We start from the raw sequence: 27,735 nt of genomic DNA, 5'->3' as shown, positions 1-27,735 counted from the left end.
CACATTACAGCCACCTACCTGACTAGCATCTTCCTCCGGTGACGTTCTCCTCCAGATGTCGACGCAAAAGCTGCAGGTGCTGCTGAAGATGAGAATGATGCACCAGCAGAAAATAAATTTGTAATTTTCTGACACTTGGCCATTTGCTTGTGCGTGCCTTTTCTTTTCTCTCAATTTTTGCGCTCCTCCTTTATGTTTCTTCTCCATTTTTGCACTGCTGATTGATTAATTGACAGATGAAGAGGAGGAGGGGCCTATACCCTTGTAGCCTTGTAGTGGCCTAGATGTTATGGCCTTTGGTGCAGGAGGTTGAACCTTCTTGGCCTTCTTGTTCTGACTCTTGCTGTGACAGTGACAGCCTGCAGGGCATTGTGGAGCTCCACAGGTGTTGGCACGGGGTTCCTCTGACGTATGCATCCAAACTTGTTTTCCAGGCAGTCCTGCGTGAACCGGCTTGTGAGGTAAACATTTGTCACCCTGGCTCAACAGATCTTCCTGGACCTGCAGTATGGTTGTTGTGGCCATAACCAATCCTGTCTGGACCGGCTTCCAGCTGCTCTTTTCCCAAATCTTTAGGCCATGAAAAAGGTGGTACGCTCTCTTGTAGAAAGCTGATGGCCTTTTAGTACTTCCCCATTTTGAATCAAGTGAGGGCAGTCACAACCTGGTAGGACGACATAAGGTCAAAGCAGTGGTCCATCTTCTCCAGGAACCATGATGTGGTGAGGTTTGATTCATTTTAAGGCAGCACTTGTCGACTTACTGAAGATGTGCATGGTTGATCTAACTTTCATCTTTTCGAGGTGGTTAGGCACCAAGACACCCTTGGAGAGGTTGGGAGCCAGCTTTAGTGTCATGCCCTCTTGGTAGAAAACCAGGTCCTGTAAGGGACCTTCAGACACTTCACTGGACTGGAAGTGCTCTTTGTTCACCACATCTTGTGGAATGGTGATGGTCTGACCACCGACAAGGGCACTCTCATCCAAGGTTAGCACAGAATCCCTCTCCATTTGGCTCATGCTACCAGCCTTTAGCTTCAGCATGTCAAAAACTTCTCTCAACACTTCCTGACTTCAGTGTTACATGCTGCATTCTTCTTTGGACAGTGTTAGATCGGGTTCTTTTAGTAGGAGGCTCAAGAACGGACCGGAGTAAATTCAAGTGAAAATGAAGTCTTTATTGGTATGGCAACAAGTGGAGCATTTCAGCGCTGGTCTCAGTCTGACAGAACTCTCGCAGGAATCCGTCAGCCCGAGCCCCGTATCCCCGGTTACACCTCGTATATATGTCTCCTAGTTTCCCGAGGTGGATCCCTTGTTGATCAAATGTGATTGGATATGAATTGTCTAACTCAAATAATGTCTCTGAGGAATTCAAATAATGTGTGTGTATCAATCTGCCCTTGGTTTCCCAGACTTTCCTGATTGTTTTGTCTGTCTACTCCTGCATCACTTAAGGTCATATGGAAAAGTACTGAGACTTATTTCATTCCTAATGTCTAATGTCTGTGGATGTCTGGCAGAGTGATCTTCATGATTTTCAGGGTTTTGTATCCCGTTGTGCCCGCTATAAAATTGAACTTGAATTGCCTTTTTTATGGTCTCATTGCCCCACCGAATCACCCCTTTATTCTTTTGGCTGAGTGCATGAATCTGGTCCCGATTGAAAATTGAAGTAAACTTTTGTTGGAAGTTGCTGTTTCTCCTCCTAAGTGCCAAATTGATTCTTTTTTGTTGTGCTAGAGCCCTCTCTGCTTTTATCCTCATACATCTTTCCTTTCTTAATTCCCTCAGCAGTTCCTCCACACTGGCCCATGGCACACTGGTTTCCTGACGAGTGGCCCCTGACTGACTGGCCCTCGGCACACTGGTTCCTGGACTAGTGGCCCCTGACTGACTGGGCTTGGTAGTCTGCTGACCTCTGCTTCATGTCACCTGATACATCCCTCTCACTCGCCTCTAACTGCACCTCAATTTCTTCCTCAAAATCTGTAGCAACATATTGTTGGTGTTATATGTATTTACTACATCCCTAGAAGAAGTGAAATTGACAAGTATGTTGACAATGGCTTGTTTTTTAAATACATGAAATGGGAAAAACTGTGGAAAGACTGTGTTCACTGGTTTCAAACCAAGGTTTGATTTTATGCAGTAAGAGTGGTCATCAGGTGTTTTAACTTCTGCAGAAGCCATCATCCTCGAAGGTGTCTTCCTCCTCTTGGACTTGGGGAGATGGATAAAGATGGTTGGGACAGCATCTGGTCTCAATTTCCGTGTGCCTCTTTTTGTGTCCACGAACTGGTTGTCCTCAAAGTGTAATGATGGTAATGATGTCATAAGTCATAGGCTAAGTCCAGTTTCCCCTGCATACTTCAAATTTTCTGTTGAACTATAATTGTAATGTTATTCTTTACATTCAGGTGTACAATACCCTTTCAGTAAATTGATCATAAAACCTTTGTGGCCATTACTTAATTCACAAAGTTTTCTGTTGTTGTTGTCACTTTTAACATGAAAGTTTTGCCTGCTGACCATCGTCAACCATCTTTTCCAGCAGTCAATGTCCTTGGGGAAGCCATACATCCGGACTCCTTTCTCTGATCGATTGCTACATCCAAAGGCTGCACAGCCAACCATGGTAAAACCACTGATCTACAAAATGATGTAACCATAGCTGTCTTGAACTTGGACATTATCAAATATCACAGGCTTCTCTCTAAGCACTAATGTCAATCAGGAGGGGGGGGGGGGGGCATTTCTCTATCTGGTTATCTAGCAGTCTATCTCCACCCATTGATATGATGCTGGAAATGTATTATATCAAGTATAGAGTAAGCGCTACCTGCTGTGTTACTTTTGAATAATAGTCAACCCCACAGCTCAAAAGCATAATTGACACTAACATACATTACATACAATATATGATTTACTTATCTTTTATGTATATATACATTTCATTTGATTTAATTTGTTTTCAGACATTATTCTCCTCCCAAATACGGCACGGTGTCCGTGTTATATATTATTATATATAACAATATATTTAAACCCTGACCAAGATAATTTCCTAATCCTAACCAAGAAGTTTGAATTTTTAAGACCTAACCCTGAGTTGTTTGCTATCCAGTAAGTTTCATTTTAACATGTGTTTATATGTGAAAAGGGCCAGCGGCAAAATTGCCTCCATCTGTCTCTGTGCTTTTGTGTGAGTGCTCTAGATTAGGACAAAACAGGCCTGTTATTTAAAAGTAAAGGCTTAAGATTAATCATATTTAGGAGCAGGGCCGTGCAGAGACCTTTGGAGGGGCAGGTGCTCAAAGTCAAAAGGAGGCACGTGGAACACGAATTGGAAACATAATACAGAAACATACCATACAATATAACTGGTTGCATTGTAGCAACCAATATTCATAAAGAATGTAACGAGGAATCACAACATACCATATCATTGTCCACACCTTATATCTTTGTTCGGGGGCAAAGGTAGTCTATATCTATAGTCCATATTTACCTGATGGCGTACATTGAACAGCTTCTGTTGAGGGGGGTTGGTGGGAGGCTGCTGATGATGATATCGCTGAAGGTGGTCTGTAATAATCTATATATATATATATGTATATATATATGTATATATATATGTATATATATATATATGTATATATATATATATATATATATATATATATATATATATATGTGTGTGTGTGTATATATATATATATATATGTGTGTGTGTTTGGACACACCTTCTCATTCAAAGAGTTTCCTTTCTTTTCATGACTATTGACATTGTAGATTCACACTGAAGGCATCAAAACTATGAATTAACACATGTGGAATTATATACTTAACAAAAAAGTGTAAAACAACTGAAAATACGCCTTATATTCTAGTTCCTTCAAAGTAGCCACCTTTTGCTGTGATTACTGCTTTGCACACACTCTGCATTCTCTTGATGAGCTTCAAGAGGTAGTCACCTGAAACAGTTTACACTTTACAGGTGTGGCTTGTCAGGTTTAATAAGTGGGATTTCTTGCCTTATAAATGGGGTTGGGACCATCAGTTGTCTTGTGCAGAAGTCAGGTAGATAAACAGTGTTGTGGAGAAATTAGAGTCGAATCCCGCGTTGGTCAGCCGTCCATTGGGGAGTTTATTGAACAAACCGTCACAGCAAAACGTGCATTCGGAATGTACAAAATGTCCGTCGTCTTCCTTCTGTGATCTATCTTTATGCTGGTCCTTATCAAAACAAGCGTACGTGGCACTCTCTGGAGGTGCCTAATGTTAAACAACTCATTCTAACTATCAACAATATTCTGAACCAGTCAACAAGGCCCAGGATGTAACTAGGCCAGAAGTCATGAACATGTCATGACATCCTTCTCCCACAAGACCTTGGAAGAGGGTCCCTTCTTGTGTATTTCTTCCCAAGAGTTCCTCCAATTGTTCCTTACTTAAAGGTTTTCATGGAGGTTTTCCTTGTTCACAAGAGGCAGGTGTCAAAATACATAAATATGTTGTATTTTTCTCTAATTATTGTTCAAATGGATAAGTTTCCTTTTAATTATGTTATTTTCTCTGTTGTATTTGATAAATTTTCAAAGACATGTTATGATTTACCTATGTGTGTTTTAACCTTGAGTATTTTGACACCTTCAGACCTTGGAAGAGGGTCCCTTCTTGTGTATTTCTTCCCAAGAGTTCCTCCAATTTTTCCTTACTTAAAGGTTTTCATGGAGGTTTTGCTTGTTCACAAGAGGCAGGTGTCAAAATACATAAATATGTTTTATTTTTCTCTATTTTTCTTTTCAAATGGATAAGTTTCCTTTTATTTATGTTATTTTCTCTTTTGTAATTGACAAATTTTCTGTAAAATCTCAAGATTAAAACACACGTAGGTAAATCTTGAGTATTTTGACACCTTCAGACCTTGGAAGAGGGTCCCTTCTTCTGTATTTCTTGCCAAGAGTTCCTCCAATTGTTCCTTACTTAAAGGTTTTCATGGAGGTTTTCCTTGTTCACAAGAGGCAGGTGTCAAAATACATAAATATGTTGTATTTTTCTGTATTTATTGTACAAATGGATACGTTTCCTTTTATTTATGTTATTTTCTCGTTTGTATTTGATAAATTTTCTGAGACATCTTATGATTTACCTATGTGTGTTTTAACCTTGAGTATTTTGACACCTTCAGACCTTGGAAGAGGGTCCCTTCTTGTGTATTTCTTCCCAAGAGTTCCTCCAATTGTTGCTTACTTAAAGGTTTTCATGGAGGTTTTCCTTGTTCACAAGAGGCAGGTGTCAAAATACATAAATATGTTTTATTTTTCTCTATTTTTCTTTTCAAATGGATAAGTTTCCTTTTATTTATGTTATTTTCTCTTTTGTAATTGACTAAATTTCTGTAAAATCTCAAGATTAAAACACACGTAGGTAATTCTTGAGTATTCTGACACCTTCAGACCTTGGAAGAGGGTCCCTTCTTGTGTATTTCTTCCCAAGAGTTCCTCCAATTGTTCCTTACTTAAAGGTTTTCATGGAGGTTTTCCTTGTTCACAAGAGGCAGGTGTCAAAATACATAAATATGTTGTATTTTTCTGTATTTATTGTTCAAATGGATAAGTTTCCTTTTAATTATGTTATTTTCTCTTTTGTATTTGACAAATTTTCTAAAACATCTTATGATTTACCTATGTGTGTTTTAACCTTGAGTATTTTGACACCTTCAGACCTTGGAAGAGGGTCCCTTCTTGTGTATTTCTTCCCAAGAGTTCCTCCAATTGTTCCTTACTTAAAGGTTTTCATGGAGGTTTTCCTTGTTCACAAGAGGCAGAGGTCCGTTTCACGTAGCCGGTTTAGTGAAAACTCTGAGTTGATTAACCCTGAAATGAGGGAAACCCTGAGTTTTCCGTTTCACAAAGGGAGGTAACTCAACCCTGAGAAAGAGGGGTAACTCTAGCCTGTTTCACAAAGAGAGGTAACTTAACCTCACGGTCAGTTACCGGAGTAACAGACTCTCTGAACCTAACCTGGTCGGGACCAGGTTTTATTCAAGAAACCTTGAGTTTCTTTCTGTCTCCGCCCTCTTTCAGCCACACACGCCATTTGATTTCCTCATTCATTCAGTCAGCAGAGCGAGTTCTTCTACTTCTAGAAGTCCATTAGGCACAGTAGGAGGCAACTTTTTTCACCAACATGTCCTTTTGACAACGATCATGTGGATGAAGGTGCAGCATTATTGCGCAGAGAAATAAATATTCGTCGGAGATGGTTATCAGACCGCGCATAGATTTTTGCATTTACAGACAATTATCTTTTTGAGCGGGACCATCAGAATGTGATGGGACAAAAGAAAAAAAAGACATAAAAGACAAATAAATATTTGTATGAATAGGCTTAAAAAAGACATATATAGGCCTATTATATTTTATAAAGGCACTCGTGTGTGGGGGGTGGATTCCCTCCGGGGATTCCCTCAGCTGCCACTGCCCTCCCGTTAGAGGTGGTGGCCACCACCCGTTTTATGGGCATCTGCCTTCTTTCTGTTGGCTCAGTAGAAGTCTGTGTTAGTTTAAATAGGCTTAATTATTTAACAGAACATGATATAGATGACGACTCAAAATTGTCCTTCTGAGTGACTGTGAGTGTGTATGGTTGTTTGACTCGTTTGTCTCTATGTGGCCCTGTGATGGACTGGCGGCCTGTCCAGGGTGTACCCCGCCTCTTGCCCATTGACCGCTGGGATAGGCTCCAGCCCCCCCGCGACCCGACTGACGGATTCAGCGGTGTATAGATAATGTATGGATGGATGATATAGATGAGAAGACATAGTTTATGTGTGTGAAAACAGCATTATGTTGGGAATAAAATAACTGCACAGTCAAATAGCCACTTAGTATTTATTTTACAGTGTAAAACATGATCAAAATGAGGTACCTCCATGCCGAGGTCTCACCTGTTTGAACAATGTTTTTATATTTCATCTTAAACTGCTGCCAAGAGCGCTTCTCCCCTGCGGGATTGCACCTAAATGAAATAAATGAATGGGCTACCATTCAAGCAGTTTCCCTGTAATATTATTGTGATTGCAAAGGACTACATTTAAACTTACACTTTTGCTGCTGCAGCGGTGTTGCACTTATTTCTAAAAACGTATTGAAACTCGCCGTATGAGCGCATTAAGATTTCCAATCCGAGGTTGGTGAAAAATTTAGCCCCTCCTCTTCCCCGTTGCCAAGGTGACTCGTCGAATCGGGGCTCCATTGATGCTGGCTTTTTAAAGTTGTGGTGTACGCGCTAAACTCAAGGTGAACTTACTCAGAGTTGATTAACCTCACTCAAATCAACGTTTCTGGAACCGAAAACTCAGGGTTTTCTATCTCAGAGTAGATCAACTCAGAGATCAGGAATAGACTCAGAGTTGGTTGAACCTGCTACGTGAAACGGACCCCAGGTGTCAAAGTACATAAATATGTTGTATTTTTCTGTATTTATTGTTCTAATGAATAAGTTTCCTTTTATTTATGTTATTTTCTTTTTTGTATTTGACAAATTTTCTGTAAAATCTCAAGATTAAAACACACGTAGGTAAATGTTGAGTATTTTGACACCTTCAGACCTTGGAAGAGGGTCCCTTCTTGTGTATTTCTTCCCAATAGTTCCTCCAATTGTTCCTTGCTCAAATGTTTTCATGGAGGTTTTCCTTGTTCACAAGAGCCAGGTGTCAAAGTACAGAAATATGTTTTATTTTTCTGTATTTATTGTTCAAATGGATAAGTTTCCTTTTATTTATGTTATTTTCTCTTTTGTATTTGACAAATTTTCTAAAACATCTTATGATTTACCTATGTGTGTTTTAACCTTGAGTATTTTGACACCTTCAGACCTTGGAAGAGGGTCCCTTCTTGTGTATTTCTTCCCAAGAGTTCCTCCAATTGTTCCTTACTTAAATGTTTTCATGGAGGTTTTCCTTGTTCACAAGAGGCAGGTGTCAAAATACATAAATATGTTGTATTTTTCATTACATTACATTACGGTAATTTTGCAGACGCTTTTAACCAAAGCGACTTACAATAAGTGCGTTCAACATCAGTAGGCAAAAGAACTTCAGGTCACAAGAAATAACAATTGCATTTCCTGCCAATACCAAACAGCTAAGAGCAAAACTAGTTCTAGAGTAAGTGCGATAAGTCAGATACCTCAGCCTCTCACCAACTGCACACCAGTCACAGCGGGGTGGGGATGCAAACCCTGGTTTGGGTAGGGGAAGAAAAAAAAGAGGTAAGAAAAGCAGGAATGGGATGCAAACCCTGGTTCAGGTAGGGGAAGAAATAAAAGAGGTAAGAAAAGCAGGAATGGGATTCAAACCCTGGTTCGGGTAGGGGGTAATGAAAGTATAGAGGGTGCCAGTGGTGGAGGAAACAATAGGTGCGTAAGGAACTTGGACAGAGGAGGGTAGTTTTCCTTGAAGAGGTGGGTTTTCAGCCTGCGGCGAAAGATGGGCAGCGACTCAGCTGTCCTGATATCAGTCGGGAGATCGTTCCACCATCGGGGTGCCAGAACAGAGAAAAGCCGTGACCGTGTTGATCGTGCGCAGGGACCCCTGAGTTACGGGGCAGCCAGGCGCCTGGTGGCCGCAGAGCGAAGTGGTCGGGCGGGGGTGTAGGGCTTGACCATAGCCTGGAGGTATGAAGGAGCTGTTCCTTCCACTCCCCTGTAGGCCAGCACCAGAGTCTTAAACTGGATGCAAGCAGCTACAGGGAGCCAGTGTAGAGAGCGGAGAAGGGGAGTGGTGTGGGAGAACTTGAGGAGGTTGAACACCAGACGAGCAGCAGCTTTCTGAACCAGCTCCAGAGGTCGGATGGCAGAAGCCGGGGCGCCAGCAAGGAGGGAGTTGCAGTAGTCCAGGCGGGAGATGACAAGAGCCTGGATGAGCACCTGTGCTGCCTTGTCGGTGAGGAAGGGGCGAATCCTCCGGATGTTGTAGAGGAGGAATCGGCAGGAACGGGTCACTGATGCGATGTTTGGCGAGAACGACAGTTGGTCATCCAGGGTCACACCCAGATTCCTCGCGGTCCGGGTTGATGTCACCACAGAGTCATCCATGGTGATGGCCAGGTCTCTGAATGGGCAGCCCTTCCCCCGGAGAAACACCAGCTCAGTCTTGTCCAGGTTGAGCTTAAGGTGGTGCATCGACATCCACCCCGAGAAGACAGAATCAGCTGGGTGTCGTCTGCATAGCAGTGGTAGGAAAAGTTATGGGAGTGGATGACAGAACCAAGAGAAGATGTGTAGAGGGAGAAAAGAAGAGGACCCAGGACCGAACCTTGGGGAACCCCGGTGGTGAGCCTACGTGGCTTCGACACAGACCCTCTCAGTGTGACCTGGTAGGAGGGATCTGTCAGGTAGGATGAGAACATGGAGAGTGCAGAGCCCGAAACCCCCATTCCCTCCAGGGTAGAGAGAAGGATGACGTGGTTCACTGTGTCAAATGCTGCAGACAGGTCCAGGAGAATCAGGACAGAGGAGAGAGAGCTAGCTCGAGCAGTTTGGAGTGACTCAGTTACTGCTAGGAGGGCAGTCTCAGTTGAGTGGCCCACCTTGAACCCGGACTAGTAGGGATCCAAGAGGTTGTTCTGGTGGAGGTAAGAGGACAGTTGTTTAAAGACAGCACGTTCAAGAGTTTTGGACAGAAAGGGTAGAAGGGATACCGGTCTGTAATTCTTGATATCTGAAGGGTCAAGAGCTGGTTTCTTTAGAAGAGGAGTGACTCTGGCAGTCCTGAAAGCAGAAGGAAAAGAGCCTGATGTCAAAGATGTGTTAATGAAGTGGGTCAGGTAAGGAAGAAGATCAGGGGCAGCAGAATGAAGGAGAGGGGAAGGGACTGGGTCAAGGGAACATGTGGTGGGGTGGCTGGATGTTACAAGGTGAAGGACCTCATTTGCAGAGAGGGGAGAGAAGTGGGACAGAGAGGGAGGTGAGGGAGACGGTGGTAGGGAGGGAGGAGTGGGAGGGCGACAGGTGTGGGTGGTGTGGACAGCTGGGAGGTGAGGGAAGGAAGATCGGATATCGTTAACCTTCTTGTCAAAAAAGTCGGCGAAATCGTCAGGGAGGAGGGAGGAGGAGGGGAGAGAGGGTGGGGGTTGGAGGAGGGATGAGAAAGTTTGGAAGAGTTTTTTGGGGTTGGAAGCAGAAGTTTGAATTTTGTTACAGAAGAAGGCAGTTTCTGCAGAGAGAGAGGAGGAAAAAGTGGAAAGCAAGGACTGGAAGGCAAGAAGGTCTTCAGGAAGTTTACCTTTCCTCCATTTGCGCTCGGCCGCCCTCACGCTCCGCCTCTCAGTACGCACTGAGTCCGACAGCAAAGGGGCAGGTGGAGCTGAGCGTGCAGGCCTGGAGGTGAGGGGACAGAGTTTGTCCAGAGAGGACAGGGTGGAGAGAAGAAGATCAGTAGAAATGTCAGGGGAAAGAAGAGAAAAAGATTCAGGGGCAGGCAGAGCAGAGAGAACAGAAGAGGAGAAGTCAGTGGAGGAGAGAGAGCGGAGATTGGGACGAGAAGATACCAAGTGAGTGGGGGGAGGTCGGGAGGGAGAAGAGAGGGAGAGGGTGTAGGACATGAAGTAGTGGTCAGAGAGATGAAGAGGAGTGACAGAGAGGTTGGCGCTAGAACAGTGCCTGGTGAAAATAAGGTCCAGTATGTTGCCAGCCTTGTGGGTAGGAGGAGATGGGGAGAGAGCTAGGTCGAAGGAGGAGAGAAGAGAAACAAGAGGGTGAAGCTTCTCTGTCTGGATGTTGAAATCACCGAGAAGGGTGAGGCCGGAGTCATCATCAGGGAAGTGAGAGACAAGAGTGTCCAGCTCTTCCAGGAAGTCCCCAATAGGGCCTGGTGGGCGATAAACTACAGCGATGGTGAGCTTGACTGGGTGAGAGACAGTGACAGCATGAAATTCAAAGGAGGAGGGAGAGAATTGCAAGAGGGAACAAAGAGAGTATTTCCAGTCCTTGGAAATCAGCAGGCCAGTACCACCCCCCCGCCTCGCAGCTCTGGGAGTGTGACAGAAGGAGTACACATCAGACAGAGCTGCGGGTGTGGCAGTGTTTTCTGGGGTGATCCAGGTCTCTGTCAGAGCAAGAAAGTTAAGGAAGAGCATGGATGCATAACCTGAGATAAACTCAGCCTTCTGCACAACAGACTGGCAGTTCCACAGCCCCCCTGCCACCACTTGCTCAACATGAGTAGAGAGAGAAGGGTGGATGAGGTTAGTGGGGTCCCGGCCTCTGGGTCTGACCCTGTATCTGCGTGGGCGCCAAGACCGAGAGGAGAGAACGGGAATGAAGCACATGGTTTCTTGAAAAAAATGGTACTTTACACTTACAGGGACCGTCCAGATGAAAATCGTCCTTGAGGAAGTCGGACTTGAAAAAGTCAAGTGCCTTTGTACGACAGCCTTCGTTTGAAGACTGACGCTTCCAACAACAGGAGTTGCTTTGTACTGATTCACTAATTGCTGATTGTCTGCAGGAGTGCAGACCCCTCCCATAGATTAAAAGACAAGTGGCCACTCAGGCCTGAAGCTAGTTTCAATGGGGCTGTTATCACACAGTGAAAAACAAGCCTCCAGCAAATTTACTAAACCGTTCAATGTGAGAATGGAGAAGGGCGAAGCCTATTGGAGGGGAGATGCAGACTAACGTGAGCGAGGTAGCGCCACAGAGACTCTGCCTGGTTTTTGTTGGCAGTGGGCGTGGCTTCGAGCTTGACTGCCCCCTCATGGCGGTAGATGCAAGCGTTCTGTATTTTTGCGTGATGGGACTTGAGTGAACTGCTGCTGATCTATGTCAAACTTGAACCGAAAAGTAGGAGGTGCTATAAAGCAAGATTACCAGTTACAATACAATTGTAAAATCTCTCGTCAAACAGCTCAGCATGCTTTGGCACCTTAACTCTTGTTAACCAAATGACAACTTGTGGGTTCAGTGGGACAAGTTACCCAGTATGGCTTTCGAATTGCTACCAAACCTACAACTGGTTGCTGACCGGTAGATTTGTTGGTGCACACACTCGTCCCTGGGTGGGCTCGAACCACCAACCTTTCGGTTAACAGCCGAGCGCGCTGGCCGATTGCGCCACAGAGACTTGCTGTAGTTGTCTGTGGGCGTGGCCTCAATCATTACCACCTCTCACCCCTTCAATTACAGTGTGTGTTCGATTTCTTTATGTTTGTCATAAGGTTGATATCTGCTGTGTAGGTAACAAGTAAAGTAGCACACAACAAGTAGTCAATAACATCCTGGTCTGACTTGTTAAAGAAAGAGATTTAATGTCAATTTTTTTCCCAAGTGCCCTCATTAGGTCTCTCAGCCTACTTGAATTTTTTCTTGTTCGTGTGTGACTTTCATAGCAATATGACAAAAAGGTTATTTTTTCACTTTCCTTGTGCAATTTTGACAAAAGACAGAGGAGCCTCCAGGTTGAGTTATGCATTACATTGCACTTAACAGGTCACCCTTGGAGAAATATTTTGCCAAGGAGCGTGAATAATGCGAAAGGAGAGCGTTTTGGCGGCAGAATGTTTGCATTAACCCTCTAGACCCCATAGCGGCCGTTGCCGGCCGTTCTTTATTCTCCCATTGCGGCCGCCGCCGGCCGGCATGAAAATACACGTCTTACTACGGGAAAATGATGTTGCTGAACTGTAACTACACACTTCACTAGTTCACAACAGCTTAATGAACAGATTGTTGTATTAAAATATATATGTTTGTATTCAATTATTTCAAGATATATTGTTATGTTTTTGAGGGATTTCTCTTGGCCGCAGTTGAGACTGATATGAGAGCGGAGGTTCTGCGTTTGGGCGCAGCTTCACTAGCCGGCTAATTGTGCTATCTACTGTAGTTATGTTTGATATTGGTTCGCAGTGTGCCAAGTATTACTTTGTAGCTACCAGCTTCGTTCATTATTACTCGATTACCTCAGCCATTCAATTCAAGAAAATCAAGATCAAGAAAATGACAGCTCCGAAAAGACCGCGGATGTTTACCTGGCAATTTGCACCGGTTCGCAATTGTCCGACTCGGATTTCAGTGACACTAACGTAAGTTGTAAATGTGATTTAGATAGATATACAACCTAAATTTGAGACGTAGTGGCCAACCTTGTCACCTACAGCCGTTTTGATTAGCCATGCTAACTCCAGCTGATTTATCGTTAGTTATTTGCGAGCTTGCCGGTCAGTGTCCTTCAACAGAGCATACACCAGACTACACCTAAACTAAGAGATAATAAAGCAAAGATGATGATGATCATTACCTTATCTGTTGGTTACCATTGAAGATCCCAAAATAGTAGTAATAGTTGAAGTAATTTCCAAATCCAAGTCCTTCCTTATTTAGCGATGTAATCCAGTGACAGCGCTAGCAAGAGCAACTCGAAACGCTGAACTCCGGAGAGGAAATGTCAAACGAAGCTGTAGATTTTTTAAAAAAAGTCTAACTCCTTGTTTGCTACTGGTAATCTAACCACCTGCCTGGTATAAGTAGCCTACACGTTTCCCGGTTTATGTAAGGTCCCTATCAACAAACATTTCAAGTGATGTCGTGCCTGATTATAATGCGAGAATTTCAAACCGGACCTGTCACCATCATTCGTCCACCAAGTGATAGCCCCAGCATTTAGGTTGCCAGAGTTAGACTACAACTCGATCTTATAAATGTAATTGTGCAAACGTTTTTGAAATACTTAATACATTTTGTGGAAAATTGTTTGTGGTAGTCTTGTCATGGTACTGTAGTGAAGTTCTGAAGTGGGCCCAAACTTTTTTTCTCTGAGGAAGGTTACCAAATAGCTGCCCCTATTTCTCTGCATTATAGCCTATCGTCTATAATAATAATAACAATAATAACTTAGTTTTATATAGCGCTTTTCAAGATACCCAATGTCGCTTTACATTACATGTAGGCATGTGTGTAAATGTGTGTGTGTGTGTGTGTGTACGTGTGTATGGCAGGGGGTGAGGGGGGAAATTACACTGAATTTCAATAAAAACAAATTTCATTGCATTCACTTTACTCTCATTTTATTATTACTGAGGTCGTTCAGAATCACCTGAGATGTTGATATGTTATGCAAAATAATACTTAAATATGCCTACAGTACTATGACTATCCATTTCAAGTTAAAAAGAGGAGTGAATATTTGTTCTTATGAAATACATGAATGAATAATTCCTAATGGATCACATATCATTTGAAAGAGCCATTTCCAATCTTTAAATAGAAAGAAACTTACAATGAACACTTGTCATTAGTTTTCAAGTTATTCTTGGTTATTTGAAATGTTTCTCAAATTGCCCATTTCTTTCGGAATTCTCAGGAATCTGGGGCATTGTTGTAAAATTCTGTTGGGGTCTAGAGGGTTAACTCAAGTAATACGCATAAGTCAGAACGTCCCTGGGTGGGCTTGAACCACCAACCTTTCGGTTAACAGCCGAACGCGCTGGCCGATTGCGCCACAGAGACTTGCTGTAGCTGTCTGTGGGCGTGGCCTCAATCATCACCACCTCTCATCCCTTCATTACAGTGTGTGTTCGATTTCTTTATGTTTGTCATAAGGTTGATATCTGCTGTGTAGGTAACAAGTAAAGTAGCACACAACAAGTAGTCAATAACGTCCTGGTCTGACTTGTTAAGGAAAGAGATTTAATGTCAAATTTTTTCCCAAGTGCCCTCATTTGGTGTCTCAGCCTTTTTGAATTTTTTTTTTGTTTGTGTGTGACTTTCATAGCAATATGACAAAAAGGTTATTTTTTCACTTTGCTTGTGCAATTTTGAAAAAAGACAGAGGAGCCTCCAGGTTGAGTCAAGCATTACACTGTACTTAACAGGTCACCCTTGGAGAAATATTTTGCCAAGGAGCGTGTATAAGGAGAGCGTTTTGGTGGCAGAATGTTTGCATTAACTCAAGTAATACACATAAGTCAGAACGTCCCTGGGTGGGCTTGAACCACCAACCTTTCGGTTAACAGCCGAACGCGCTAACCAATTGCGCCACAGAGACTCTGCCAGGCTTTTGTTGGCAGTGGGCGTGGCTTCAAGCTTGACTGCCCCCTCATGGCTGTAACATTTCTACCTTAAAATAACAGCTTGAAAAAAATTGTGCGGCTAGAATGAGTTTTAATATTACGATTGGCCTGTCTCCTATGCCCTTCGGGGGTCTGAGTTGGAAAACTGCGCTATGTAACTTTGCTGGACCAGCCCGGGACTGGCCTGGGAGCTGAGCGGAAGTACTTCGACCTGCTTTCTGGCACACCTACCGCAAAAACAAATAGACCCCTCTCACGCTCCCAGGTACATTTAATTACTCTTACCTTCTCGGTCGGCATAGCTTGCACTTTCTGACTCCTCGCCGGTTCGTCAACAAACGTGAAGCGTGAAAGCGAAAGGGTGTTGTATTTACGACAGTGTAACCGTACATTACCTCCAAGCCTGTAGGGGGAGCTCCATAATGGGCTTTTTGAGAAGTTACATTGTATTGCTTTAATGGTAATGATTAGTTAACTTTACTATTTTGGAACAACCAGTTTTACGCTGAGTATGTTTTATTTGTAATTAAACTGTAGAAAATGTGAATTTGAAGTGTTTTTACTGTACATTTTTGTGCTGAAGTGGAACAACTTAAAGTACTCCTCAGTACATGTGTATAAAAACATTTACAGGATGAAGCAGTAAAATTAAATATACTGACTTTGCTTTATATAGATGCTAAAAATTTAGACTACATACCATTAATATGCTATCTTATCAATAATACGCTCAATCACACTATTTGCACATTTCTATTAATAAAAATGAGTATTAAATGCAACTTATCACTTTACTTTGTTATTAGTTTACGTGGTAAAGTGTAAAAAATGCCCTTAAAATTACGTTAAAATCCAATATGAATATGCAAAAACTTTAGGATATATTTAAAAAATAAGCTTTCGGTGCACTGTTACGAAGATATGATTATGAAAATACAGTTTTTAAATGTACAAAAATATATTCAACAACATTTTAAATAAATAACTTTAACTTAAAATCTTTTTTTTAATCAATTCCAAATAAGTTGTAATATTGCAAAGATTAAAAGAGTTTTACTGAAAAAAAAAGGCTCAAAGTGTGACATGAGCATGATTCTCAAGTATCTGTAGATATTACACTTTTTTATTAGCACCAGCGTGCGCCTCCAGATCCCTTCCCCGAGCAGGCCCACGTGCTCCTCCACGGCCCTCCAGAATCTTTTTCTTGCAGTCCAAGTTGTCCTTTTCTTTTTCCTCTTTTGTCTGCCGCAGTTGTTGCTCGAGCTCTTTTAATCATTCATTCGCTGCTTCTATTTCCCTTTCTGTTTCCTCCAGTTGTTGCTCCACATCTGTTTTATACTCCAGATAAAGAGTTTCTTTCTCCTCCGTTCTCTGCAGCTCTTCCTTTGTTTCCTTTATATTTGATTTATTTCTCTTTTTCCTCCAGTTGTTGCTCCACATCTGTTATTAACTCAGAGACCATTTCCACTCATGACTTCCAGCTGTGTGAGGAGCATTACTGCCCCCTGCTGGACTGATTAGACGTTATTAAGCTGCAGCAGCCTCTCAGCCATAGATATGTATAGAATGGCTTGATGTCTCGTCCGCTTTGTTGGGCAACAGAGTCGAACGTCCGCAGATGGCTTATCTTACCACAGGCAGCTCTCTCGCCGACAACATTGTGTTGATGGTGAAACATTCAAGACATAACTTGCTTAATTCTCAAACGTTTAGGTTATTATAAACATCAAAGTAGTAGGCTAATTATCACACTACAGACGAAATCCATATTTATTTTTTGAAATAAAAATTTAAATATTTCACGTTTATTTGCCCCATGACTGAACTTTATTTATCCCTTGGGATGACTACCTCAGGGAAATTCAAGTCCCCAGTAGCTCCAAACACACATGTACATAGGATCTCTATAAATCCAAAATACAGTATAATATAGAATAATTAATATAATATATAATTAAAATATAATTAATATATAATAGTCGGACTCACCTCGACGCATGGCTTGGGCTCCAGAACGAGCCTCCTCGAGAGGGGTTGGACTCTCTTCCACTCTGGAGTTGCCCGCGGTGAGAGGCGTAGAGCAGGTGTGGGCATACTTATTGCCCCACGGCTGGGCGCCTGTACATTGGGGTTCACCCCGGTAGACGAGAGGGTAGCATCCCTCCGCCTAAGGGTGGGGGGACGGGTCCTGACTGTTGTTTGTGCTTATGCACCGAACGGCAGTTCAGAGTACCCACCCTTTTTGGAGTCCCTGGAGGAGACACTAGAGAGTGCTCCTCCGGGAGACTTCCTCGTCCTGCTGGGGGACTTCAATGCTCACGTGGGCACTGACAGTGAGACCTGGAGGGGCGTGATTGGGAGGAACGGCCCCCCCGATCTGAATCAGAGTGGTGTTTTGTTGTTGGACTTCTGTGCTCGTCACGGACTGTCCATAACGGACACCATGTTCAGGCATAAGGGTGTCCATATGTGCACTTGGCACCAGGACACCCTAGGCCGCAGCTCGATGATCGACTTTGTAGTCGTATCATCGGACTTGCGGCCGTATGTCCTGGACACTCGGGTGAAGAGAGGGGCGGAGCTGTCAACTGATCACCACCTGGTGGTGAGTTGGCTCCGCTGGTGGGGGAGGAAGCCGGTCAGACCTGGCAGGCCCAAACGTATTGTGAGGGTCTGCTGGGAACGGCTGGCGGAATCCCCTGTAAGGAGGAGTTTCAACTCCCACCTCCGGCAGAGCTTCAACCATGTCCCGGGGGAGGTGGGGGACATTGAGCCCGAATGGGCCATGTTCTGTGCCTCCATTGTTGAGGCGGCCGACCGGAGCTGTGGCCGCAAGGTGGTCGGTGCCTGTCGTGGCGGCAATCCCCGAACCCGCTGGTGGACCCCAGTGGTGAGGGAGGCCGTCAAGCTGAAGAAGGAGTCCTATCGGGCCTTTTTGGCCAGTGGGACTCTGGAAGCAGCTGATGGGTACCGACAGGCCAAGCGGAACGCAGCCTCGGCGGTTGCTGAGGCAAAAACTCGGGCTTGGGAGGAGTTCGGGGAGGCCATGGAGAACGATTTCCAGACGGCCTCGAGCAGATTCTGGTCCACCATCCGGCGGCTCGGGGGGGGGAAGCGGTGCACCGTCAACACCGTGTATGGTGAGGGCGGGGCTCTGCTGACTTCAACTAGGGACGTCATGAGTCGGTGGGGGGAATACTTCGAGGGCCTCCTCAATCCTACCGACACGCCTTCCGATGAGGAAGCAGAGTTGGGGAGCTCGGACGTGGGACCTCCCATTTCTGGGGCTGAGGTTGCCGAGGTGGTCAAAAAACTCCTCGGTGGCAAGGCCCCGGGGGTGGATGAGGTCCGTCCTGAGTTCCTCAAGGCTCTGGATGTTGTGGGGCTGTCTTGGTTGACACGCCTCTGCAGCATCGCGTGGACATCGGGGGGGCAGTGCCTCTGGACTGGCAGATCGGGGTGGTGGTCCCCCTCTTTAAAAAGGGGGACCGGAGGGTGTGTACCAACTATAGGGGGATCACACTCCTCAGCCTCCCTGGTAAGGTCTTTTCGGGGGTACTGGAGAGGAGGATCCGCCGGATAGTCGAATCTTGGATTCAGGAGGTGCAGTGTGGTTTTCGTCCTGGCCGTGGAACAGTGGACCAGCTCTATACCCTCCGCAGGATCCTGGAGGGTGCATGGGAGTTTGCCCAACCGGTCTACATGTGTTTTGTGGACTTGGAGAAGGCGTTCGACCGTGTCCCTCGGGGACTCTTGTGGGGGGTGCTCCGGGAGTATGGAGTGCCGGACTCCTTGATATGGGCTGTTCGGTCCCTGTATGACCGGTGTCAGAGTTTGGTCCGCATTGCCGGCAGTAAGTCGGACATGTTTCCTGTGAGGGTTGGACTCCGTCAGGGCTGCCCTTTGTCACCGATTCTGTTCATAATTTTTATGGACAGAATTTCTAGGCGCAGCCAGGGCGTTGAGGGGGTCCGGTTTGGCGACCCCAGAATCGGGTCTCTGCTTTTTGCGGACGATTTGGTTCTGTTGGTGTCGTCAGGCCGTGACCTTCAGCTCTCACTGGAGCGGTTCGCAGCCGAGTGTGAAGCGGCTGGGATGACCATCAGGACCTCCAAATCTGAGACCATGGTCTTCGGCCGGAAAAGGGTGGAATGCTCTCTTCGGGTTGGGAATGAGATCCTTCCCCAAGTGGAGGAGTTCAAGTATCTCGGGGGTCTTGTGAGGGACGAATGGAACAGGAGATTGACAGACGGATTGGTGCGGCGTCTGCAGAGATGCGGGCTCTGCACCGGCCCCACGTGGTGAAGAAGGAGCTGAGCCAGAAGGCGAAGCTCTCGATTTACCGGTCAATCTATGTTCCTACCCTCACCTATGGTCACGAGCTGTGGGTAGTGACCGAAAGAACGAGATCGCGAATACAAGCGGCCGAAATGAGTTTCCTCCGCAGGGTGTCTGGGCTCTCCCTTAGAGATAGGGTGAGAAGCTCGGTCATCCGGGAGGGGCTCGGAGTAGAACCGCTGCTCCTCCGCATCGAGAGGAGTCAGATGAGGTGGCTCGGGCATCTGGTGAGGATGCCACCTGGACACCTCCCCGGTGAGGTGTTCCGGGCCCGTCCCACTGGGAGGAGGCGCCGGGGAAGACCCAGGACACGTTGGAGAGACTATGTCTCTCGGCTGGCCTGGGAACGCCTCGGGGTCTCCCCAGAAGAGCTGGAGGAAGTGGCCGGGGACAGGGACGTCTGGGTCTCTCTGCTCAAGCTGCTGCCCCCGCGACCCGATCCCCGGACCAGCAGAAGATAATGGATGGATGGATGGATGGAATAATCTAAAACAAAGTGTAAAAAAAGAATATAGGCTATACAAGATATACAAAGTAAAGAGAGTTAAAGTTGGGGTATGAGATCTTGGAAAAACGGTTCCTGCAAGCTATATTTTTGAAAATACACAACCTTGTCTCTCCCTTCAGCCCACCCCTCGAAACCACGCCTTCAAAACACATGAACGAGTCTCTGAACGCGCAGGGGGGGGGGGGGGCTGACGGTTGATTGGCATGTCAGAATCCAATAGAAGTAACTCTCATCATTACTTCTATTGGTCAGACATTTCCTCTTGCTACACCCTCTACAATGGACTAAAATATTTTTTTCTTTTCCCAAACATTCTATTTTAGTGGGTGCAATGGGGTCGTGAGGAGGTTTTCAGACAATATGATAAAAAATGCTCCAGAAAACATCTCATACCCCACCTTTAAATAAAATAAGTTATAGCACTATGGTTGAGTTATTGCCCATATACACTTGTGTTAATTAAACATTGTATGCACATAGTCTGACCATAAATAGATAAGATGTTGCACAGTAGTGACATGAATTATTGCTCTCTCTCTCTCTCTTTTTTTCTTTTCTTTTCTATCTCTCTTTTTTTTCTTTTCTCTCTCTCTCTCTTTCTTTCTTTCTTTCGCGTGCGCATGCGTGAGCATCTGCTGCATGTGTGGAGAGGAGAACGAATGTGAGGATTGCTAAAGGTTTGAACTTCACTCTTTACAGCGGTGTTTCTCTTTGTTTTTCGCACTTTAACATAGTTTGACTGGTTTTCATTGGTGTTTCTTTAGTGTCTTTTTCGGCAGCACCTAGCTTTTTAGCTGGGTGCGATGGTTGGAAGAAGTTATGGTTCTGAAGGCTTTCGGAGCCTTTCCCGTCAACATGGAATTAAAGTACCAGTCGGCGTGGATTTTTCGGTTGAGAGTGTGGTTTGGCTGTTGGAGAAGTTGTTGGATGTGAAAGCGTGAAGGCAGCATCTAGAATGAATAATGCGGTAGTTTTGTTTTTGGACTCTATTGATAAAGTAAATAGCGTAGTTGAGAAGGGAATTGTTTTGAGAAGCACGCAAATCACTGTTTTACTACGGTGGCCGGGACCCGCCATTGCTGCAAATAAAAGTAAAGCTGCAAACAAAAACAAACTCTACTGCAAATAAAAGAGAGGCTGCAAGTAAAAAGAGCCACAACGGAAGTGGATAATCGGGGACTGCTTTTGCCGATTCCCCTGTGTGAGGAGAAGTAACTTAGAAGAAGAAACGAGGAGTAACCACTGGGAAACCAATGAGAAAGTAAGTGAAAATGTTAGTGTTTAATGTCGCTACGTGTGCTTTTAATGTGTTATTTGGTTAGGCTTTGTAGCCCCAGGTTTAAAATTGAACTGGAGGATGCTAGTGTGTTGTTAGCTTCGGCTAACACGGAGAGACCGCTAACGAGAGGAGAATCGAGTTCGGTAACTTTACTCGAATATGCAGCAAAACACAGATATTATGTAGGCTACCCTCATGTGTAGTGCTTTCTCTAATATTTGACACTAAGTTTAACCCAAGATCATAGCTTGTCTTTGGGTCTCTGCATCCTTGTCCTGTAAGAAACTCTGGAGATAATTGGAATGACCATGATGCTAAAACTTAACAGGAAAACTACAGTGAACAATTTTCTGTTCTTGTTCCTAGGTTTGATGGGAGCAATTGCGGTTTCCCAGCATCTGCCCAAACCCTGAACCACATTACCAGCATCACACTAGTTCCAGCAACTCCTAGTGGGGATGAGCATGAAACTCTCTTTGGAGAACTGCAACGACAGAGTGGTCTAAGAGCTCCTTTGCAGTGGGAATCAGCTGTAGAGAACTACATCACCCTGAAAAACATGGCTGGTCTGTAAAACCTTTAGGGACATATTTGTGCTGTAACAACACCAAAACAAACCTTTTTATGTGTAGTATTTGCCATATGTCATTTTCCTCTCTCATGTCATTTCCTGTCTCTAATAAAGTTGTCCATGCCTGAAAAGAAATCTTTGAAAAAAAAAAGAACAGTCTGAAGTTTGGCATTTTTTATTATAGAAGCAAGCTTAAGCTGCAAGCACGTTCCTGATATCAAATAATACTACAATAAAAAATGTGTGGTGTTGTATACCATGTATTTGCAATACAAAACAAAAATATATAAAAAAAAAACTTACGTTTGAATATGCAACGTAATATATAACATAACTGCCATAAAAAATATAACAAATTTCACAAATCTGCCATGAAAAATAGAAACTCACATCTCTCTTACTCACTGCATTAAAACTACACTAGTGAGTGAGACTTTGTGGCACCATTAACTTTTACCACAAGTAAATGTCTGGGTCTAAAAGCACCCAAAGCCGGGGGAATTCTTGATGCCAAAGTCCATGTTGGCTTTGAAGGCACTATAAGTGTCCAAAAGAGGAAGCTTTTAAATGTTGGCACAGGTATTCGCCATTGGGAATGTTGATGTTGTAGAACATAGGAATTGAAGACGTGGCAGAGGACTCATGCCAGCAGGAGGCACACACGGCACACCTGCAGCGAACATTAACACCTCCTCCAAGGTCACAGAGCTGGCATCTTCTAAAAGTAGAGAGCATTGAAATCAATTGACAGTAAATCCTATCTACATCAACACTGGAACTTTTCATAATTTGTGTGTATAAAATCAGACGAGCAAATTGAGTAACCTTCACAATGGAGAAGATAGTCTGCCCAGTAAGTCATAGCTTTCTCTTCCTGAGCCCTCCTGTTGCTTCCCTGTTGACTAAGTTCAGGCTGGAACAGTTTTTCCATCTCTGCAGCAGACAGCTTCACATCGGCATGACAGAGAGCAGGGCTTAAGACCGTTGGATGCTGCTGCAGAGCTGTCAGAAACGGCAGACTTTCAAGTCCAGCCTTGAATCTAAAATGCAATTAAAATATTCATGTGAAGTTACATGCGTATCGTGTAGAAGTAAGCAAGAAAATGGGACAACAGCAACACATTTTTTCATAATTATTTCAGTGACGGAATCCTAGCTCTCGATTGCAGTGCTGTTCCTGGGGATGATGTACCACTTCAGGTACTCCTCTACAATCTTTTTTTTTTCTTCACATGACCTAACATGCCTGAAGCACCCAGCAGTCTGCAACATGGCGCTGTTCTGTACCATCAAGTCCTGAAGGCTTTCCAATGAGGGTGCATTCTGAATCTAAAAGAAGAGATAATAGAGTACCACACATTTCAAATATGAATATAAGTAATTATAAAAAAATGGTAATGCCAGAAGGATAATTAGAAATAATGGTTTAAGTGGACAAAAATCTCTCTTCACTCTTATTCTAGAGTTTCACACCCTTCAATCAAGTGTCCTCATAGCTCTTGTAGGACTTTCCCTATCTCCTCATCTGTAATGTCTCCTACAGATGCCTTGAAACTGCTCTGCCCTGAAATGTAGCTGACAAGATCCTGTGACAGAAAATTGGGACCTGGTCCGCCTTGTACAATGGAGACAGCAATCGTCTTCCCTGCCAAATAATACTCATCCTCTACGATAGCTGTCCAAGGAAATTCAGAGTAAAGAAATATTAAATCAGGTTTCATATTTAAAAATACTGCATGGCTGAAATACAGGTTTTTTCGTTCCGGGCTGTCAGTACCTGTTGTTACCATATAATACATCCATGGTTGTTAGTTGTTTTTGTCTGGGGTAGACACTGCTCTAGAGTGAGAGCGTGTGGTGGTAGCCTACATAATATCTGTGTTTTGCTGCATATTCGAGTAACGTTACCGAACTCGATTCTCCTTTCGTTAGCGATCTCTCCGTGTTAGCCGAAGCTAACAACACACTAGCATCCTCCAGTTCAATTTTAAACCTGGGGCTACAAAGCCTAACCAAATAACACATTAAAAGCACACGTAGCGACATTAAACACTAACATTTTCACTTAGTTTCTCATTCGTTTCCCAGTGATTATTCCTCGTTTCTTCTTCTAAGTTTCTTCACCTCACACAGGTGCATCGGCAAAAGCAGTCCCCGATTATCCACTTCTGTTGTGGCTTTTTTTATTTGCAGCCTCTTTTATTTGCAGCGTCTCTTTTATTTGCAGCGTCAGCGTTTCTTTTCTTTGCCGCTGCGTTTCTTTTATTTGCAGTAGAGTTTGTTTTTGTTTGCAGCGTTACTTTTATTTGCAGCAATGGTGGGTCCCGGCCACCGTATGGAGAGTGCTTCGAACAGTTTGTGTCCGGGGTGGGAGGGGTCGGCTACAATCTGATGCACGCCTATGACATTTTATTATAAATTATTTCAACAACTACACTGGACCAGTCATTCATCTATTGTAGGATCACAGTGTGGTTGTATGAATCTAATCCAAATGTTTGTGAGCATACCGTAGTAATTTGAAATTTATGTCACACAGTTAGCTGTGCGTGTTCTCCCTGCACAATGGAAGCTTGGCTTCTCTCCAGGTACTCCAGCTTCCTCCAATCCAACTAAAACATCCAAGTTAGGTTAACTGGTGATTGTAAATTGAGCCTAAGATGAGTGTGAGTATGCATGGTTGTTTGTCTTGTTTGTCTCTGTGTGGCCCTGTGATGGACTGGTGACCTGTGCTGGTGTCATAAAATGTCATAAAATGCCCGCCTCAGCGTCCTGGAGGCGTGCAGGTGCTGGAGAGATGGCAGATTGCAGCCGATCAGCCTCTCCGCAGAGTGGATGATACGCTGCAGCCCTTGTCCTTGGCGGTGGCCGCAGCGTACCAGATGGTGATAGAGGTGTAGAAGTGCACCTTCATCAATCTGATTGATTGACCATCTAATCCGATCATCAATCGAAACTTCTTTGTATCCATAAAAAAGAAAGCATGCGCGGTTGGAGCAATCGTGGTTGGATTACTTTCCCCTGTGAGCTATGTGATGTCATTTCAACACTTTTCTAGTCGTACCCACAAACCTGAATTCGTGTTCACAGTGGAGAATTTGTAGTCGTAGAAATTAGAGTGGTATTCACAAGACTTTGCACTCACAGCTTTTAGATTCATACTCACATAAAAAAAACATTCCTAACCCGAACAATTTCTCAGACTCATGTGTAAGACAGCAGAATTTTGTGTCCAACTTTATCATTACGAGTACGAATGGTTCGAATCATGGATACATCTTTTTGGCAGCGGTCTTACTCCATAGATTCTGCCTATTTTGGTGACCTTGAAGATGTTGCATGTTTCCCATCAACAGGCACAAAGCCCGGATACGGAGTGTGTATAAAGCAGCCTGTGAATCAAACATGGAATGTGAAGCGTTTGTGAAAATGCACAAAGCAAATCCCGCTGATGTGACAAGCATTTCCTTTTCGCGAGATAACGAGTTATTTATCTCGTTATCTCGACGAAACTATAACGGCACCTCTCGTGCATCATTGGGTAACCATGGAGACGGCCTGGTCCCTTCAGCTGGTCACTGATGAAGTCGACTACATCAGCAGGATCACTGAGGTGTAAACGCCTGTTGAGCTGCAGTCGAGCCGGCCGTCTCCTTGAAGAACGCGGGCTGATACGAAAGTTATCTCTACAAGACAAACAAACTGCAAACACATAAAACATATATAAACAGGGGCGGACTGGGGAGAAAAAGTGGCCTCGGAAACCATCGGTAAATTAACTCATTATCTCCAGAAAACCATCAAAAAAAAGTTTATACGTACCATGTCCACTCTGGGCTTCCGTAATTTTGAACCCTTTTATTAAATCACCTACAAAGATACAAAGATTGCATTGTTCAAAACAAAGATACCATGCCATGATGTGTTCAGGGTCCTTGCTATAGAAGTCTGATTTCTGACAGCTGTTCTGAGAACAAGCTGGGACCCAATAAGATTCCTGTATTAGTTAGTAAAAGAAGGAATCGAAAACAGTGAGCCTGCTGGGTGAATCTATCTAATCTGTTAACGGTACCACGTACAACTCAGAATACATCAGAGACCAGTGTAAACTCCACAAAGCTAGCCTTACTTAATGTTAGATCTCTGTCCAATAAGCCACTGTTGGTTTATGACTTCATAATTTCACACAATTTAGATTTTCTTTTTCTGACAGAAACATGGTTAACAGAGAGCACAAGTGCTACTGTTCTTAATGAAGCAGCCCCCCCAAACTTTAGTTTTTTGGATAAATGCCGAAATGGGAGGAAAGGTGGGGGGGAGGCTGCCTTATTTAAAGATACATTCCAGTGTAAAGAGATATCATTTGGTGATTTCACTTCTTTTGAATATCTGAGTTTTATTTTAAAGGGTGTTCCTAAAATCCTGATCTTAATCATTTACAGATCTCCAGGATACTGTGCAAGTTTTATTGATGAATTTTCTGAATTATTGTCTGTTATTTCGACTGATTTTAACCATTTTATTTTGACCGGGGATTTTAACATTCACATAAATAATATGACGGATGGTAATGCCAAATAATTTTCTTCTGTGCTGGACATGTTTGGTTTGTGGCACCATGTAACAGAACCTACCCACCTTCGAGGTCACATTCTGGACCTGGTCATTTCTAAAGGTGTTGATATTTCTTCTGTTGTGGTTATTGATTTGGCTTTGTCTGACCATTTTTGTATTTTATTTGATTTACATATTACTCAGAATGTTCAAACAACGAGCTTCTCAGTTAAGAAGAGGTACATCAATGAGAAAACAAGTGCTCAGTTTAGGGAGGCCATAGCTATGTTACCAACAATGAGCGCAGAGTCGGTTGAAGGAATGCTGGATCATTTTAACTTGAAAATTTTTAATGTAATGGAAGCTGTTTCACCGTTAAGAATCAAGAGCACCTTGATCAAACAAAAAATCCCATGTAGAAACAGCACTACGGTCAAAAACCTGAAAAGAGAATGCAGGAAAGCTGAACGTAAGTGGAGGAAAACAAAGCTTCAGATTCACTATGAGCTGTACAAAGCCAAAAATCAAAACGATTAGACAAAACATTCACGCAACATAGACAAACAAGAAAACTAATCTGTGTCTAAAACCTAGAAATAACTCTGACGTTATGTCACAATTTAATATTGTAGATTTAAAAATCCTAGAGGAAACCGTATGGCATCTGAAATCAACAACTTGTTCTCTGGACATAATACCATCCGACTTTTTAAAAACTGTTTTTACCTCAGTAGAAAGTGATCTCCTACGAATAGTTAACAGCTTACTGGCATCAGGCATTTTTCCCAAGTCACTAAAGACAGCTGCCATTAAGCCACTCTAGAAGAATAAGAAAAATAACTAGAAAATTCCTGAAGAAATTTAGAAGGGGCCTGCCAAAGTGTGCGTATCGCTCAACCAATCACGGCTGCTCAGGAATGGTTCGCAAGGCCTAAAGAAGAAGCATTCAAGCCTAAACGGCATCAAAGCCATTTAAATTTAAAAATTTAAAGCAGCGAACTGTCCCTTTAAAGCGGCGAACTGTCCCTTTAAAGAGGCGAACTGTCCCGTTAAAGCAGCGAACTGTCCCTTTAAAGCTATGGTAGGTAATCCTAGAGAGCTAGCAAGAGAGCTAGCAAGATTCGAAAGTGGCCCCTCCTCTAAGCTCCACCCCCCACTCCCCATTCCGTCAGTGCTTCATCCAAAGCCACGCCCCCACAAACTTGAACGCGCATCTGACGCTGGGACTCTGCCGACATGTCCCACTCACGAGGAGGAGGGAGCCGACAGAGGGGGGCGTAGGCAGAAACCGCAGAGGCATCTGATTGGTTTTTTGTAGCGCCCCAATCTGAGATCAGCACCCCGCTGATCTCGGATTGGTCAGCTTTTTCTCAGTCCTGCGGCTGCCACAGAGGTCTGATTATTTT

General features: G+C 43.9%; 3 non-coding genes and 1 pseudogene across 3 annotated transcripts; all 4 read right to left on the bottom strand.

The window, feature by feature from the left end:
- Positions 1–225: 225 nt before the first annotated feature.
- LOC142385696 (uncharacterized) lies at positions 226–11,338 on the bottom strand (annotated as a pseudogene).
- A 720-nt stretch (positions 11,339–12,058) lies between these two features.
- On the bottom strand, positions 12,059–12,132 carry trnan-guu (transfer RNA asparagine (anticodon GUU)). Its single transcript has one exon. It is a non-coding gene; the product is annotated as a tRNA-Asn (tRNA).
- Positions 12,133–14,442: 2,310 nt separating this feature from the next.
- trnan-guu (transfer RNA asparagine (anticodon GUU)) lies at positions 14,443–14,516 on the bottom strand. The gene has a single exon. It is a non-coding gene; the product is annotated as a tRNA-Asn (tRNA).
- Positions 14,517–14,980: 464 nt separating this feature from the next.
- Positions 14,981–15,054, bottom strand: trnan-guu (transfer RNA asparagine (anticodon GUU)). The gene has a single exon. It is a non-coding gene; the product is annotated as a tRNA-Asn (tRNA).
- Positions 15,055–27,735: the final 12,681 nt, after the last annotated feature.

The sequence above is a fragment of the Odontesthes bonariensis genome, chromosome 8 (genome assembly GCF_027942865.1).
Source record: "Odontesthes bonariensis isolate fOdoBon6 chromosome 8, fOdoBon6.hap1, whole genome shotgun sequence".
NCBI classification, from domain to species: Eukaryota; Metazoa; Chordata; class Actinopteri; order Atheriniformes; family Atherinopsidae; genus Odontesthes; species Odontesthes bonariensis.
The sequence above is the reverse complement of the archived record's forward strand: the minus strand, read 5'-3'. Positions and strand labels throughout refer to the sequence as shown.